Below are 19,295 nucleotides of genomic sequence, written 5' to 3'. Positions count from 1 at the left end.
TTTTTACTGTTTTACTGTTTTTTTTTTCTTTTTACAGTTTCCTTTTTTCTTTCTTTTTTTTTTTTTTTAGATTGTAAGTTTTATAAGAGTCTAACCTCTACTCTAGATTTTTAATCTTTGTTTTACATATTTGATATCAACTTTGTACATTTAAGAACCCAATCTTTAGGACCCACTTTTACTCAGGAGTGTGATCACTGGCCTGATCACTCTCTCCACCTATTGATGCTCTTTCTTCTCCCTCAGGGAACCTCTATCTCCCACCCTCCTCCTTCTCTTCTCAACCCAATTCTGTGAATCTCTGAGGGTGTTCTGGGTACCGGAGAACACTTCAGGAACAGGATACTGCCCAGATTTCTCTCTCCCCTCTTAATTCCTCCCTTTCTACTCATGCTCACCTCTGTTACCTTCCTCCCCCCTCTCTATGTATCTCTGTGAATCACTCTGAGGGTTCCAAACTGTGGAAAGCACAGAGGGAAGTGCTTACTGGCTAGATTGCTCTCTCCACATTTGAATTCCCCTCTTCCCCTCCTGGTCACCTCAACCCACCCCCCCCACCTCATCTCTCCATGTAACTCAGTGAACCTTTCTGGGTATCCCACACTGTGGAGAATCTTTTCACCATTAACCTAAAAGTTTTATTATTGAGGCTGTATGGAAGGAGAAGTCTTGAGGCTACTGCAAGAATAAGACTGAAAGCCAGGGGAAACATTAATTAATAAGAGACCATCCAATAGCCTTCATAAATTCACTGAAACCAAGCTCCACCCAAGAGACAATAAGTTCCAGAGCAAGACATACCACGCAAATTCTCCAGCAACACAGGAACATAGACCTGAGCATCAATATACAGGCTGCCCAGAGGCACACCAAATCCATAGACATCTCAAAAATTAATACTGGTCACTCCATTACACTCTAGAGAGCAGAAATCCAGCTCCACCCACCAGAACACCGACACAAGCTCCCCCAACCAGGAAGCCTTGACAAGCCACCTGTCCAACCCCAACCGCAGTGAGGAACCTCCACAACAAAGAGGAACTTCATACTACCAGAATACAGAAGGGCCACGCCTAACACAGCAATCTAAACAAGATGAAAAGACAGAGAAATACTCAGCAAGTAAAGGACAATGAGAAATGCCCACAAAGCCAAACAAAAGAGGAGGAGATAGGGAATCTATCTGAAAAAGAATTTAGAATAAGGATAATAAAAATGATCCAAAATCTTGAAAGCAAAATGGAGTTACAGATAAATAGCCTGGAGACAAAGATTGAGAAGATGCAAGAAATGTTTATCAAGGACTTAGAAGAAATAAAAAGGAATCAATATAGAATGAATAATGAAATAAAGGAGATAAAAGACACTCTGGAGGGAACCAACAGTAGAATAACGGAGGCAGAAGATAGGATAAGTGAGGTAGAAGATAGAATGATGGAAATAAACGAAGCAGAGAGGAAAAAAGAAAAAAGAATCAAAAGAAATGAGGAAAACCTCCGGGACCTCTGGGACAATATGAAACGCCCCAACATTCGAATCATAGGAGTCCCAGAAGAAGAAGATAAAAGGAAAGGCCATGAAAAAATACTCGAGGAGATAATAGTTGAGAATTTCCCTAAACTGAGGAAAGAAATAGTCACAGAAGTCCAAGAAACCCAGAGAGTTCCAAACAGGATAAACCCAAGGCGAAACACCCCAAGACACATATTAATCAAATTAACAAAGATCAAACACAAAGAACAAATATTAAAAGCAGCAAGGGAAAAACAACAAATAACACACAAGGGGATCCCCATAAGGATAACAGCTGATCTTTCAATAGAAACCCTTCAGGCTAGAAGGGAATGGCAGGACATACTTAAAGTAATGAAAGAGAATAATCTACAACCCAGATTACTGTACCCAGCAAGGATTTCATTCAGATATGAAGGAGAATTCAAAAGCTTTACAGACAAGCAAGAGCTGAGGGAATTCAGCACCACCAAACCAGCTCTCCAGCAAATGCTAAAGGATCTTCTCTAAACAGGAAACACAGAAAGGATGTTTCAACACGAACTCAAAACAACAAAGTAAATGGCAACGCGATCATACTTATCAATAATTACCTTAAATGTAAATGGGTTGAATGCCCCAACCAAAAGACAAAGGGTTGCTGAATGGATACAAAAACAAGACCCCTATATATGCTGTCTACAAGAGACCCACCTCAAAACTAGAGACACACACAGGCTGAAAGTGAAAGGATGGAAAAACATATTCCATGCAAACGGAGACCAAAAGAAAGCAGGAGTCGCAATACTCGTTTCAGATAAAATAGACTTTAAAATAAAGGATGTGAAAAGGGACAAAGAAGGACACTACATAAAGATCAAAGGATCAATTCAAGAAGAAGACGTAACAATCATAAATATATATGCACCCAACATAGGAGCACCACAATATATAAGGCAAATACTAACAAGTATGAAAGGGGAAATTAACAATAACACAATAATAGTGGGAGACTTTAATACTCCACTCACGCATATGGATAGATCAACTAAACAGAAAATTAACAAGGAAACACAAACTTTAAATGATACAATAGACAAATTAGATTTAATTGATATTTACAGGAGTTTCCACCCCAAAACAATCAATTTTACCTTTTTCTCAAGTGCACATGGAACTTTCTCCAGGATAGATCACATCCTGGGCCATAAATCTAGCCTTGGTAAATTCAAAAAAATTGAAATCATCCCAGCCATCTTCTCTGACCACAATGCAGTAAGATTAGACCTCAATTACAGGAAAAAAACTATTAAAAGTTCCAACATATGGAGGCTAAACAACACGCTTCTGAATAACCAACAAATCACAGAAGAAATCAAAAAAGAAATAAAATTATGCATGGAAACGAATGAAAATGAAAACACAACAACCCAAACCCTATGGGACACGGTAAAAGCAATACTAAGGGGAAGGTTCATAGCAATACAGGCGTACCTCAAGAAACAAGAAAAAAATCAAATAAATCAACTAATTCTACACCTAAAGCAACTAGAGAAGGAAGAAATGAAAAACCCCAGGGTCAGTAGAAGGAAAGAAATCTTAAAAATTAGGGCAGAAATAAATGCAAAAGAAACAAAAGAGACCATAGCAAAAATCAACAAAACTAAAAGCTGGTTTTTCGAGAAGATAAACAAAATTGATAAGCCATTAGCCAGACTCATCAAGAAACAAAGGGAGAAGAATCAGATCAACAAAATTAGAAATGAAAATGGAGAGATCACAACAGACTCCACAGAAATACAAAGGATCATAAGAGACTACTACCAACAGCTATATGCCAATAAAATGGACAACTTGGAAGAAATGGACAAATTCTTAGAAAAGTATAACTTTCCAAAACTGAACCAGGAAGAAATAGAAGATCTTAACAGACCCATCACAAGCACGGAAATTGAAACTGTAATCAGAAATCTTCCAGCAAACAAAAGCCCAGGACCAGACGGCTTCACAGCGGAATTCTACCAAAAATTTAGAGAAGAGCTAACACCTATCCTACTCAAACTCTTCCAGAAAATTGCAGAAGATGGTAAACTTCCAAACTCATTCTATGAGGCCACCATCACCCTAATTCCAAAACCAGACAAAGATGTCACAAAAAAGGAAAACTACAGGCCAATATCACTGATGAACATAGATGCAAAAATCCTTAATAAAATTCTAGCAAACAGAATCCAACATCATATTAAAAAGATCATACATCATGACCAAGTGGGCTTTATCCCAGGAATGCAAGGTTTTTTTAACATCCGCAAATCAATCAATGTAATACACCACATTAACAAATTGAAAGAAAAAAACCATATGGTTATCTCAATAGATGCAGAAAAAGCCTTTGACAAAATTCAGCATCCATTTATGATTAAAACCCTCCAGAAAGCAGGAATAGAAGGAACATATCTCAACATAATAAAAGCTATATATGACAAACCCACAGCAAACATTATCCTCAATGGTGAAAAATCGAAAGCATTTCCCCTAAAGTCAGGAACAAGGCAAGGATGCCCACTTTCACCACTACTATTCAACATAGTTTTGGAAGTTTTGGCCACAGCAATCAGAGCTGAAAAAGAAATAAAAGGAATACAGATAGGAAAAGAAGAAGTAAAACTCTCACTGTTTGCAGACGACATGATTCTCTACATAGAAAACCCTAAAGACTCTACTAGAAAATTACTAGAGTTGATCAATGAATATAGTAAAGTTGCAGGATATAAAATTAACACACAGAAATCCCTTGCATTCCTATACTCCAATAATGAGAAAACAGAAAGAGAAATTAAGGAAACAATACCATTCACCATTGCATCAAAAAGAATAAAATACTTAGGAATATATCTACCTAAAGAAACAAAAGACTTATATATAGAAAACTATAAAACACTGATGAAAGAAATCAAAGAGGACACAAACAGATGGAGAAATATACCGTGTTCATGGATTGGAAGAATTAATATAGTGAAAATGAGTATACTACCCAAAGCAATCTATAGATTCAATGCAATCCCTATCAAGCTACCAATGGTATTTTTCACAGAACTAGAACAAATCATCTCACAATTTGTATGGAAATATAAGAAACCTCTAATAGCCAAAGCAATCTTGAGGAAGAAGAATGGAACTGGAGGAATCAACCTGCCTGACTTCAGGCTCTACTACAAAGCCACAGTCATCAAGACAGTATGGTACTGGCACAAAGATAGAAATATAGATCAATGGAACAAAATAGAAAGCCCGGAGATAAACCCACGCACCTATGGACACCTTATCTTCGACAAAGGAGGCAAGAATATTCAATGGAGAAAAGACAATCTCTTTAGCAAGTGGTGCTGGGAAAACTGGTCAACCACTTGTAAAAGAATGAAACTAGAACATTTCCTAACACCGTACACAAAAATAAACTCAAAATGGATTAAAGATCTAAATGTAAGACCAGAAACAATAAAACTCCTAGAGGAAAACATAGGCAAAACACTCTCCGACATAAATCACAGCAGGATCCTCCATGACCCACCTCCTAGAATATTGGAAATAAAAGCAAAAATAAACAAATGGGACCTAATTAAAATTAAAAGCTTTTGCACAACAAAGGAAACTATAAACAAGGTGAAAAGACAGCCTTCAGAATGGGAGAAAATAATAGCAAATGAAGCAACAGACAAACAATTAATCTCAAAAATATACAAGCAACTTCTGCAGCTGAATTCCCGAAAAATAAACGACCCAATCAAAAAATGGGCCAAAGAACTAAACAGACATTTCTCCAAAGAAGACATACAGATGGCTAACAAACACATGACAAGATGCTCAACATCACTCATTATTAGAGAAATGCAAATCAAAACCACAATGAGGTATCATTTCACACCAGTCAGAATGGCTGCTATCCAAAAGTCTACAAGCAATAAATGCTGGAGAGGGTGTGGAGAAAAGGGAACCCTCTTACACTGTTGGTGGGAATGCAAACTAGTACAGCCACTATGGAGAACAGTGTGGAGATTCCTTAAAAAACTGGGAATAGAACTGCCATATGACCCAGCAATCCCACTGCTGGGCATATACACCGAGGAAACCAGAATTGAAAGAGACGCGGGTACCCCAATGTTCATCGCAGCACTGTTTACAATAGCCAGGACATGGAAGCAACCTAGATGTCCATCAGCAGACGAATGGATAAGGAAGCTGTGGTACATATACACAATGGAATATTACTCAGCCATTAAAAAAAATACATTTGAATCGGTTCTACTGAGATGGATGAAACTGGAGCCCATTATACAGAGTGAAGTAAGCCAGAAAGAAAAACACCAATACAGTATACTAATGCATATATATGGAATTTGAAAGATGGTAACGATAACCCTATATGCGAGACAGAATAAGAGACACAGATGCATGGAACAATTTTATGGACTCTGAGGGAGAAGGTGAGGGTGGGACGTTCTGGGAGAATAGCATTGAAACATGTATATTATCATATGTGAAACAGAACACCATTCCATGTTCGATGCATGAGACAAGGGCTCAGGGCCGGGGCAATGGGATGATCCAGAAGGATGGGATGGGGAGGGATGTGGGTGGGGGGTCCAGGAGGGGGAACACATGTAAACCCATGGCTGATTCATGTCAATGTATGGCAAAAACTATTGCAATGTTGTGAAGTGATTGGCCCCCAACTAAAATAAATAAATTTATAAAAAAAAATAAAAAATAAAAAAATAAAATAAAATAAAATCCTGAAATGTAAAAAAAAATAAAAATAAAAAATAAAGCTTACCAATAATTACGATAAGGACCAAATGAAAACCAGACAGTGTGCCTGAAAGAAGTATCAGATATTTCTCTGTGGGTATTGATGATAGGAAGTAGGATAGAGTATTATAGAGGTGTTTCATGTATTTATTTACGTTAAAGCAACGTGTATTTATTGAGGGCCTTAAATTCAAGACCCTGTGTTAGCTGTTCCTGGGAAAACAAGTAAAATGCCCATGTTCTCAAGGAGGTTATACTGTGGTTGGTGAAACATTAATTTTCCTATAAACAGTAATTAGCAATGCAATTATAGTATGAATTACAAATGGCTAGTATAGTAAAAACAGACAACTATAAATGTAGCATAGTAAAAAATAATCTTTAAAAATTTCCTAGGATTGGAGACACTAATATTGAGGAATATGGACCTTGAAGGAGGAGAAAGGGAATAAGAGATATTTAATACAAGAGAGGATAGGTAAGTGGAAGATTAATGTTCTCAATCTCCTAGGAGGAAAGAGAAAGTAATTGTTAAAAGCACAGATGTTTCTTCCTCTTTCTTTGGAGTTAATTTACTCTTCTTTTTCTAGTTTCCCAGGATGGAAACTTGAATTACCAATTTTAGATCTGTCTTCTTTTCTAATAAACAGTCAGTGCTGTAAGTTTCTCTCTAAGCACTGCTTTTGCTGTGTCCCAGGAGTTTTGATAAGTTATGTTTCCATTTTCTTTAGTTCAAAATACTTTAAAATTTCTCTTGAGACTTCTCTGAATAACGTGTTACTTAGAAATGTGTTGTTTAATTTCCACATATTTGGGGATTTTCTGATTGTCTTTCTGTTACTGCTTTCTAGTTTAATTCCCTAGGGTCTGAGGGAAACTTTGTATGATTTCTGGTCTTTTATAATTGTTGAAGTGTGTTTTATGGCCCAGAATGTGGTCTGTCTCGGTAAATGTTCCATAGGAGCTTGAGAAGATTGTGTCTTCTGCTGTGGTTGGATGCAGCAGTTTGAGATGTCAGTTATAGCCAGTTGATCAATGGTGTTGAGTTCAGCTGTGTCCTGACTTTCTGCTGGCTGGTTCTGTCTATATCTGAAAGAGAGGAGTTGAAGTTTCCAGCTGTGATAGTGTGTTCAACCATTTCTCCTTGCAGTTCTACTAGTTTTTTTGTTTATCTACTGTTAGGCACGACACATTAAAAATTGTTACATCTTCTTAAAGCATTAACCCCTTTACCATCGTATAATGCTCTTCTTTATCCCTGGTCTCTTTCCTTAGTCTGAAAACGGCTATCTGAAATTAGTATAGCTACTCCCGCTTTCTTTTCATTAGTGTTAGCATGGCCTCTTCTCCATCCATTTACTTTTAATCTACACATCCTTATATTTAAGGTGAGTATCTTGTAGACAATATATAGGTAGATGGGTTGTGTTTTCTGATCCAGTCTGACAATCCCTTTTAATTGGTTTATTTAGACCGTTGGCATTCAAAGTGATTATTGATATAACTGGATTAATATTTACCATATTTGTTACTCTTTCTGTTTGTTGACCTTGTTCTTTATTCCTATTTTTGTCTTCCATCCTTCCGGCTTTTTGTGGTTTTAATTGCACATTTGCTATGATTCTATTTTTTTTCTTTCTTAGTGTATCCGTTATCCTTCTTTTTTAAAAATTCTTTAAAAAAAGATTGCCCGAGAGTTTGCAATATACATTTACAATTAATCCAAGTCCATTCTCAAATAACACTTACCATTTTATGGGTGGTGTGGGTACCTTATATTAACAAAATAATCCTAATTCCTTCCTGCCACCCCTTGTACCGCTGCTGTCATTCTTCACTTATATGTAAGTATACAAAAGCCTGTGTGTATATAAAATCTAATACACATTGTTGCTATTATTATTTTGAACACTGTTCTCTGTTAGCTCAATTAAGAAGAAGAAGCATAAAAATTTTAATTTTATCTTCACTTATCCCTTCTTTGAAGTTCATCCTTTCTTTATGTAGATCTAAGTTTCTGACCTGTATTATTTTTCTAAAGAACTTCTTTTAACATTTCTGGCGAGGCAGGTTTACTAGACAACAAATTTCTTTTTGTTTGCTTGAGAAGGTATTTCTCCTTCACTTTTGAAAAATGATTTGACAAGATACAGGGTTCTAGGCTGATGGTTTATTTTTGTGTTTTCCTTTCAACACTAAACATTTCATTCCATTCTCTTCTTGCTTGAATGGTTTCTGAGGAGTCAGAGGTTAATTCTTACCTTTGCTCCACTATAGGTAAGGTTTTTTTCCCTTCTGGCTTCTTTCAGGATTTTTCCTTTATGTTTAATTTTCTGTAATTTCTGAAGATGATATGCCTTGGTGTAGTGTCTCTGTTTTGTTTGTTTGCATTTGGCATTTATTGTGCTTGGTGTTCTTAAGCTTACTGGATTTGTGGTTTGGAGTCTGATACTAATTTGAAGAAATTCTCAGTCATTATTGTTTGAGATGTTTCCTCTCTTCCTTTCTCTCCTTCTCCCTCTTGTAGCCCATTGTGTGTATCTTTCACCTTTTGTAAATTGTCCCACAGTCCTTGGATGGTCCTGTCTTTTTCCTCAGTCTTTATTCTCTTTGCTCTCTGGCTTTTGAGGATCCTATTGCTATATCCTCTAGCTCAGAGTTTCTTTCCCCAACTGTATCCAGTCTACTAAATGCCTATCAAAGGCCTACTTCATTGCTGGGTTTTGTTTTTTTTTTTTTTAATCTCTAGCATTTCTTTTCGATACTTTCATGTTGTGTGTGTTTTCACCCTTTGGTATGTCTTAATTTTTTCTTGATAGCCAGCCATAATGTAGTTGGTTAAAAGAAGTAATGTAAACAGGTGTGAGTAATGTGGTGGTGAGATATTGGGGGAGGGGAAGTACCCTAGTCCTGTGGTTAGATTTCAGTCTTTCAGCGAGCCTGTGCCTTTCAGCTATGGACTTCACAAGTGTTTCTTTAGTTTTTGTTTTTTTTTTTCCCTCCCCCTTGAGGTGGAGGCATAGAGCTGGCTGGAGTTGGGTATTTCCCTTCCCCTGGTCTTAGACACTGAAAATACCCCAGCAGATGAGGCTCTGGTAACTAGTCTCACTTCTTGCGGCTTTCCCAATGGCTCGGCAGGTAAAGAACCGCCTGCAATACAGGAGACGCGGGTTCGATCCCTGAGTGGGGAAGACCCATTGGAGGAGGAAATGACAACCTACTCCAGTATTCTTGCCTGGAGAATCCCATGGACTGAGGACCCTAGCAGGCCACAACCCAAAGAGTCACAAAGATTCGGAGAGGACTGAACACCTAAGCAGCACGCAAAGGACTTGTTAAAGAGGATAGAGTACTCTGGCACATTGCAAAATAGTTCTTCTTCCTCTCCGCCTGCCAACCGTATGAGGGATTTTTCTCCGGTAGTTCTGGTGGGAACCAGGTCAAACTCCTGGAGGTAAGTCTCACAGTATTGTGGGCCCCCATAACCAGATCCCATTGGAGTTTTAACTCTCAGCGTTGTGGTTCACGCTGAGCCTGCAGCAGTTGTTGATTGAATTCAGGTTTTCCTACTCCCGCACTGGCGCCCGCAGATGTTTCCACTGGTGAGTCTCAGTAAACTGCAGCTCTTGGTCTTTGCTCCTCTCTTAAATCTTGGAGACAGCAGTTTGCCTTATGTCCTCCCCTCTCTTATGGATCCAAGAGAGTTGGTTTTTCAGTCTGTTAGCTTTTTACTTCTTAGGACTGAGTGGTTACTTCAACCTCCTTAATTGTGGAAACAGAAACCAGAAGTCCCAGAGGATAGATTTTTGAATGGAAGAATCTTCTAATTAGTTATTTCATCATGGGTGAGTTATACAGAGTCTTTGGTCTCAGTTTTCTAGTCTATAAAATGAGTGTTTTAAGGGCACGGACTTCTGGGCTTATTGGGAGGATTAAATAAGTTAGAATGGAGACACTCTTGATGTTTTAGATGCTGCAAATATTTTCCTATATTTGGTTATCTGTTTGTTTCCTTTGAATTTTGCCCATAGTGTTATTCATGGAAGAGAAATGCTTAATTTTAGTGTCAAAATTATCAACTGTTTACTTTGTGCTTTGGGGAGGACTTATTTAAATCAGTTGAAGGTACTTAGAAGCCTAGTAGGAAAATGGGCAAAAGATATGAATAGGCAATGCACAAAACCAATTGACCTAGATGAGTAATACCTCTATGAAAGAAATAACCTCACTGACAATCAGGTAACTACAAACTGAAAGCATGATGAGATACTTTTTCTAGACTGGTGTTCTGGCAGTACCTTGTTATTTAGTCAATAAGTCGTATCCTTTGCTTTTGTGACTAGATGGACTGTAGCCCATCAGGCTCCTCTGTCCATGGTAGTTCCCAGGCAAGGATAGTGGATCGGGTTGCTGTTTCCTTCTCCAGAGGATCTTCCCAAACGAGGAATGGAACCTGCATCTCCTGCATTTGCAGGCAGATTCTTTACCACAGAGCCATCAGGGAAGCCTAGCAAAGAGCAGTATGCATAATTTACAACCCAACTATACCAATCCTGGATGTTTATTACGGAGAATCGTTTTGCATAGGACATAGGTATAAGGTTCTCAGTGTGGTTTTTGTTGTTGTTATCCATCGTAGAAGTAGTAGATTCAAATTGAGAAAGCTCTGTAGCAGCCAGAAATAATTATAAGTGTACACCGTTATGGAGAGGATTGTTCAAAACCATGGTGTTGGGTAAAAAAATAATATTTACGATACAATCATTTGTATAATTTAAAAATGTATACACTTAAAAATATACAACTTTCCCAGCTTTATTCAGGCATGATTGACATATAATAAAAATTATGTATATATTTATGGTGTACAATGTGATGTTTTGATATAGGTATACATTGTGAAATGATTAGCGATAGTTGATGTCATTGATGGGTAATAAGGTGAGGGAAATATGGGTGAGGGTGAGGAAAATTTCATGAAGTAAAAAGATTTTATGGAGATGTAGTGATCTTTGTAAATTAGGTAAGGTTAAATTAAATCAACATATTTCTCAGATCATGCTGGTTAATGCCAGATGCAAACTGTAGTTTCAAAATGTAGCTTTACAAATGTCTCAACAGATGATAGTCCTCTGTATTTTCTCTTTATGTTTATCATTACTATTAAAAATTGATGTTGAGTGTACATTCAGAAAAGTACACAATTTGTAGTTGTTTATTTTAGTGAATTATCACAAAGTAGGTATATCATCATTCAAGTCAAGAAATGGAATAATGCCTTAGAAACTAAAATCCCCCTGGGTCCTGCCCCAGATGTTACATCCTTTCTCCCCCCAAACCTGTTGTCTTCTAACACCATGGCTTAGTTTTGTCTGTTTTTGAATTTTAAAACTTTTAAATGCCTTCGTATAATAGGGGCTTGAAAAACAATCTAAGACTGAATATTATATTTGTACTTGAGATTTTATTTTGTAAGTAGCATTTTTTAAAACTTTAGTTTCCAGTTGTTCATTGCTAATATATAGAAGTTTAATTGTTTTGTGTGTGTTGGTCTTGTGACCTGTCAGACTCATTTCAGTTCTAGGAGCTTTTTGTAGCTTTCTCCGATTTTTCCATAAGGACGAAAGTAATGTCTGTGTATGGGGACATTTTCTTCCTTTCTAACTTGTAAGCCTTTTATTACTTTTTAGAGCCTCATTGCAGTAGCTACAATGTCAAGTGCAATATTGAATAGGAATGGTAAGAGCAGACATCCTTAACCTTCCCTTGTTCTTGATCTAAGGGGAGAGAATTCAGCCTTCACCACTAGGTATGATGTTAGGCAGAGGTCTTTTTTGTAGAGATCCTTTAGAAGTTCATTTCTCTTTCTAGTCTGCTAAAAGTTTTAATCGTGAATATATGTAAAATTTTGTTACATTCCTTTTCTGCCTCAATTGGTACTGCCTTTATGATGTTGATAGCGGGGATTACAGTGATTGATTTTTCATTATTAAAGCCAGTCTTGTATTTCTAGGATAAATCCCATTTGGTGATGGTGTATTAACATTATTTTTTTTATATATTGCTGAATTTGATTATCTAATATTTCACTGAAGATTTTGCATGTATTTTATGAGATGTGTTAGTCTATACTCTTCTTGTACTGTTGTCGGGTTTTGGTATCAGGTAGTTCTAGTGTCATAAAGTAAGTTGGAAAGTATTCCTTCCTCTTCTGTTTCCTGGAACAACACTGTGTAGAGTTTGTGCTATTTATTCTTTAAGTATTTGGTGGAATTTACCAGTGAAATAGTCTGGGCCTGGGAATTTCTTTTTCAGAACATTTTAATCGTGGATTGAATTTATTTGTTTTAAGATTACATAGGTTATTTATTTCATTTGGGGTGAGTTTTGATAGGTTTTTTTTTAAATGGGTTCATTTTATCTAATTTTTAAAATTTTTGAGCACTGAGATTTTCATAGTATTCACTCATTATCCTATCCATGCTTACCTGACTCTATAGTGATATACCCTCATTCCTAATATTGGGAATTTGTGTCTTTTATCTTTTTTTCAGTCTTTGAAGATGTGCAGAAATTTTATTGTTATTTTCAAAGAACTAGCTTTTGGTTTTGTGGGGTTTTTTTCCCTATTCTTTTCCTGCTTTCCATTTTATTAATTTCTATTTTTTATTATTTTCTTCCTTCTGTTTCTTTTGGTTTATTTTCTCCTCTTTTTCTAGTTTATTAAAGTGAAAGCTTAGGTTATTGACTTGAGATTGTTTTCCTAATGTAAACATTTAATGTTTGGAGACTTTCCTGGTTTTTCTTTCTGTTATTGACTTCTAGTTTAATGACATTATTGTCAAACAGCATCTATTGTATCAATTCTTTAAAATTTGTTAAGATTTCTTTTATGACCCAGTATATGGTCTATCAGGTAAATGGTCTGTATGCACTTGAAAAAACTACACATTCTGCTGTTGTTGTGGGAGAATTCTATGAACATCAGTTAGATGCCAGTGGCCAGTGGTGCTATTCAATCACCAATGGTGATTGTTCAAACCAGCAATTCCATGATCTTGTTGATTTTCTGTGTACTACTTCAGTCAATAACTGAGGATGCTCAAGTCTCCAGCTACAGTTGTGGATTCATACATTTCTTTTTTCAGTTCTGTAGGTTTTGCTTCATGTTTGAAGCTCTATTGTTTGGTGCACACACGCATAGAATTGTCTTCTTGGTGAAATGATCATTGTATCACTACACAATATACCTCTTTGTGCCTGGTCATTTTATTTGTTCTAAAGTTTACCTTGTTTACAATTAATACAACCACTCAGTTTTTTTTTCTTTTTTGAAAATGTGTGCATGGTAGATCTTGTTTCATCCTTTTACTTTGAAGTTACTTTCTTGGGTACAGCATATAGTTGGGGCATTTAAAAAAATTCATTTGGATAACATTTCTTTTAACTGGCATATTTAGACTGTTTACATTCAATTATTATGTTTAGATTTATGTCTGTAATTTTAGAATTTGTTTTCTCTTTGTGCATATGTGTTTCTGTTTTCAACCTAGTGAGACTCTAAGACTTATAGAACTGTGAGATAACAGATTTGTGTGATTTGAAGCTGCTACTTTTGTGGTAACCTGTTATGCAGCAATAGAAAACAAATATAGGTCTCTTCCTATGTTGAATCAGTTTTGAACTATGTGACCAATAGAATATGAAGGAAGTGTGTGACAACCTCACACAGGCACCATAGTAACCCTGTGAAGAGGCTGGCATGGATAGGAATTGAACCGTCCTGCCAAGAGCCAGCATGATCTTCCAGCTATATGAATGAGCCACATTGGCAGTGGATTCGCTAGCCCCAAACAAGTCTTCAGATGTCTTTAGCTTTAGCCAACATCTGATCATAACTTCATGAGAGACTCTTGGCCAGAACCACTTAGCCAAGCAACTCCCAAGTTCCTGACCTCAGGAACAGTAAGAGATAATAAATGATTATTGTTTAAGCCAGTAAACTTTGGGGGCACTTTTAAATGCAGCATTAAATAGCTAATACATAGACCTTTTGTGTGTGAGGCGCTGTTCTACCTGTTAAGAGTATGTGTGTGTGTGTGTATGTTAGTCACTCAGCCGTGTCTGACTCTTCACGACCCCATGGACTGTAGAGTGACAAGCTCCTCTCCCCGTAGAGTTCTCCAGCCAAGAATCCTGGAGTGGGTAGCCATTCCCTTCTCCAGGGGGCTTCCTGACCCAAGGATCAAACCCAGGTCTCGTGCATTGCAAGCAGATTCTTTACTGTCTGAGCCACCAGGGAAATCTGTTAAAGGTGTAACAGTGAATAAAACCAAGTGCCTGCTGTCATGGAGTTCATATTCTACTTTAAGGGAGAAGATGAAAACTATATAAGTAGATGTATTTAACAAAGTATAAACATATACTTTGTCAGGGGATAAAAGTCAATCAGAAGAAGGTTGAAAAGTGATGCTGAGGTTTCTATAAGATGGCCAGATAACACACTTCTTCGATAAGTAGAAATTTGAACAGTGTTCTGAAGTGGGGGATCAAACCACACAGATATTTGGAAAAGAACACTCTAGCAGGCTGGAGAAGGAAATGGCAACCCACTCCAGTATTCTTGCCTGGAGAATCCCATGGACAGAGGAGTCTGGCAGGCTACACAGTCCATGGGGTCACAGAATTTGGATACAACTTAGCGACTAAACCATCACTGCCACTCTTGCAGGGGGAACTTCAAATGGAAACACCAGGAGGTGGGAGTGTCCTTAGTGACTATGGTGAATTGCTAAAGATAGGAAGAGTTCTGTGTCTGGTTTTAATTAATATATATCTAGGATGTTTGAATGAGTGTTGCCAGATACTGGAATCTCTGTAAAAACTGAATTTTAGATAAACAACTTTTTTAGTGTAAACATATCTCAAGTAGTGCATGGAGTATGTTTACTAAAAATTATTAGTTGTTTAGAGCTCAAGTGATTTTAGAGCTGGGCAAGAGTGAAGGCAGGAGGAAAAGGGGACGACAGAGGACAAGATGGTTGGATGGCATCACTGACTCAATGGACATGAGCTTGAGCAAACTTCGGGAGATGGTGAAGGACAGGGAAGCCTGGTGTGCTGCTGTCCATGGGGTCACAGAGTCAGACATGACTGAGAGACTGAACAACAATTAGTTGTTTATCTGAAATTCAAATTTAACTAGTTATCCTGTTTTATTTGCTATATCAGGTAACCTTACTTGCAACAAAGAAAAATCTGAAGACAAATGGCTAAAATGATCACAAGAATGGAAAATACATTTTTTGAGAAATAATGAAGGAATTTATGTGTATTCAGAAACAGAAAAGGCAAAGAGGATGCTTCTATCCCCAAATTAAGGCAATACAATAGGATAGAAAATGCAGAGTATTGGGGGCTAGTAAAGCTATCTACTTCCTTTCAATGTTTGAGGGACTGGAAACTAAAACCCATTGAATATGTGCATATTTTTAAACAAGCATTCTCATAGGTAGCATAAAAGGGTGGTGCCAGATAATATCTGCAGTCTCTTGGGCTTCAAAACTCTGTGATTCAGTGAAAGGTTGGAAGTTGTACACTAACTTGTTCTCCACAGAGAATAGAGCAAGAGTTGATGAGTCTTGCAATGAGAGAATTGATTAAATGTAAAGAACTGAACTGAAGGGCGATTAAACACTGAAATGTCTTTGCCTGGGAGGCTGTGAAGTCTTGCTCTTTTGTGATCCTTAAAGGGAGACAACAGCTGTTGTGGGTAACAGAGGTCACAGAGTGCTGTCTTGGAGAGGGAGGATTGGACCAGGTGGACTCCTGAGGGTCTAGATCTTGGGAATCACTGCTTTTTGGTCTAGAGAAGTGGAGGGAAATGATCCTTTACTCCTCTTAGTAGTTTGTACCTGTTCTCTAACTTCACTGACATTATGCTGACGTAGCCTTAAAACAGGCTTTCAAACACGTCTTCCTTATACCTGAATCAGAATTATCCAGAGTGATTTAATACTAGAATTTAAAAAATACATATTCCTGAGACCTACCCAAGACCTACTGAACCTGAAAGAAGGGCCTTGGAAGATGCATTTTTAACAAGTTCCCCAAGTGGTCCATATGCATACTCTACTTGGAGAACCATGGTCATTGTGGAATGAGAGTCTTCCTTGCTCTGTCTAGAGGCAGACCTTCAATGACTTACATAGTCTTACACTGGTGACTGAGGTCCTTGTCCAAGCTTATTTCCTGGAGGGGAGGTACATGTGCTAAGAGTGAAACTGGAGAATGAAGATGCTAAAGAATTTAAAGATGATTTTGGTCAGATTATTCTAGACCAAGCGAAGGAGTAGAGGAGAGGGAAAGAAGCTGGGATTTACTGGACCCTTTTACCAAAGTCTTGTATTACACTGAAAACCTATGTCTTGAAACCATTCTGTCCCTCTTTATCTTCCTGAAACCTACCAATTTTTTTCTTTTTTAAAAAAATGGGATGATACCTTTATTAAACCAAAAAGAAGGATGTTTTCCATCCTGGAGGATAGATCGAGGATCCAGAATACCCCAAGCAGCTATGGGTGGACAATCATCCTACTTGAAGTTTCTGAAAAGAACCAATGAAGCTGGTAAAAATATAACAGAGGAAGAGCTTGGGGTCATCTAAGTAATTTAATATTATAAAAGGAATCTGAAGCTGCCCAGAATTCCCAAGTTCCCCTCTGACCTCGTATTTCAAGAATTGTGTGAGAGTCCTTGACAGGGAAGAACTATGAAGGGTGGACCCAGAGGATAGCAGACTCTGCTATCCCTGCCAAGGTCACTGGAGGTTCTCCTGGAGCGGGGTCCTCCAGCCAGTTGTATAGGTCACATCTCAGCTCTGGGGCACTTTTGGGGTCCTTTCCAGACTTCTGCCAAGCTCTGACTTACATCTCCCTCTCCCCCTCAGCATTTCTATATATCTCTATGTCAAGTTCTTCTGTCTTCAGATCACCTCCAGCTGGCTGATGACCCTGTTATTGCTAAGGTGCCCCACACTTCCAACTCCTCTACCTTCTGAGGCTCTTTGGCTTCCTTTCTTGGTTGATGAGCATGGAGAAAGAAGTGGCAACCCACTCCAGTACTCTTGCCTAGAAAATTCCATGGATGGAGAAGCCTGGTGGGCTACAGTGCATGGGGTTGCAAAGAATCAGACATGACTGAGGGACTTCACTTTCACTTTCTAGGTTGATGCAAGGCAGGTAACTGGCTTTCATAGACTTTGTCTCCTCCGCCTTAGACACAGACCCCTGAACCTGTCTATGTGTGATGATCAGCTTGGGGTCAGGGGGATAGCCAGCTTCTTGCACACTGGGGGCTCTGAAACATGTCAGTGTTTACTGTTTGAACATTTCAACAAGCCATTTCAGCCCAAATAGGGTAAACTCACTCCTTAGCCCAGGTCCACAAAACTTGCCTCAGGGTGCTTGTGGTGATTCCAAACTGATAGTAGACATTTCTTCTAGTATATTCACACAAAATAAATTATTCCCCTGGCAGAGCAGCTTGGTTTGATTTGGGTTATTTGATTACAAAAGCCCAGAGGCCAAGTATTTATTTAGAAATATTAGGAATCAGCAGCACAAATGAGATTGAGTTTCGTGAAAAGTTAAAGATTTCTCATTTAGGGAGGGAGTCCACGAAAGACCCCATTAGGCAAGCCTCACCAGTAATTATTTTGATTTCTCAGGCGAGAGGCAGGCTAATTGTCTGCCATCCGTTCCCGAAGGGCTAGAGACACTTTAAAACCTACCACCCATTGAAAAATATCTTTGGAGGATTTCCTGCTGTGTCTTTTCTATTAACTAAATGTTCAAACTGAGATCAATATATGAAAATATGAACAAAATGACTGATTATAAATGTGTCTTTTCAAATGGCAAATCGTGGGTCTATTACTGATGACACACAACTCTGGAGAAGTGGAAAGGGGCTGAAAATGATTAAGCATCACTATGATACACATGTTGTTATCCAAGTTTAATAGAAGAAGCAGCTGAAGCTTAAAGAAGATAAGTAACTTTCCCAAAGTCACACAGTGAGGTGGTGGCAGAGCTGGGATTCCATGGATTAAATGAATGTGGTTTCCATAAGCCAACGCAGAGGTTAGAAAAAAAAGAAAAGCAGCATTGAATTGGGATTGTTGGAGGTTGGCTGTCAAGAGCCAGGATGATATAGTTGTAACCATGTGGTATCTTATGGATAGAATCCTTTAATCAAGTGTATACTATGAGGCCAATGTTGAAGCTGGTGTAGATGGCTTGGCTTGAGTCTAATATGTACTCACCTAAGCACTTGAACTTGTCTCACTAGTGGTGCTTCTGAGGTCCATATATAGAAGCACACAGCATGTGACCCTGTAACAGAGTCCTTGGGGGAAGAGGCTATAATCAAACCCTAGGTCAGGAAGCCTGCAGCAGCCTCCTGCCTAACACTTCAGAAATGCCCAGAAAGGTTCCTCTCTGTGAGAGTAGACAACTTGCAGACATTGGCAGCTTCGGTGCAGACAGCTCACCTGACTCCCCACTCCTTGTAGTTTCCTTCAGATGTGTTCAGAGGGCTCCAGCTCACAATACTGTCATGCCAGACACAAAGCACTGACCTAGGCCGCTTCTTCCTCTCCTGATGCTGGAGGGTGGTGCCATTGGCCCCAGGTCGCCCACTGACTTCTGCTCCTGCCCCTCCATTCCAGTGTGTGATGGCCTCTGTCACTTCCATCCAGGGGTCTCCTAGCAGCCAGTGCTGGGGTGGGGTGAATCCCCCTCACCCTCTCTTATGTTCCGAGATCTCCAGGTTGCCTGTTTCTTAAAGAACTTTCAGAGGCTGTGCTAGTTTATTGATCCTCCTTCAGTCCTGTGGGCTCCTTTTTGGAACCCTGCACAGATAGATCCCCAATGGGCCTGTGCCTTTCATCAACCCTTCAGAATAGGAGTGTCTAATATTCCATTATTAAAGTG

The 19,295-nt window shown here is 38.4% G+C and overlaps 1 protein-coding gene across 1 annotated transcript in view; it reads left to right on the top strand.

The window, feature by feature from the left end:
- LOC145541435 (myosin-IIIb-like) overlaps positions 1-19,295 on the top strand; it is a 132,652-nt gene that overhangs the window by 1,739 nt on the left and 111,618 nt on the right. Inside the window, exon 2 of the mRNA XM_081577886.1 lies at positions 6,697-6,778. The gene's annotated coding sequence lies outside the window, so the exon portion shown is untranslated. The remainder of the gene's footprint in view (positions 1-6,696; positions 6,779-19,295) is intronic.

Source organism: Giraffa tippelskirchi, chromosome 3 (genome assembly GCF_054371585.1).
Source record: "Giraffa tippelskirchi isolate mGirTip1 chromosome 3, T2T-mGirTip1v1.2.pri, whole genome shotgun sequence".
Classification (NCBI taxonomy): domain Eukaryota; kingdom Metazoa; phylum Chordata; class Mammalia; order Artiodactyla; family Giraffidae; genus Giraffa; species Giraffa tippelskirchi.
This window is presented reverse-complemented; position numbering and strand designations above follow the sequence as displayed.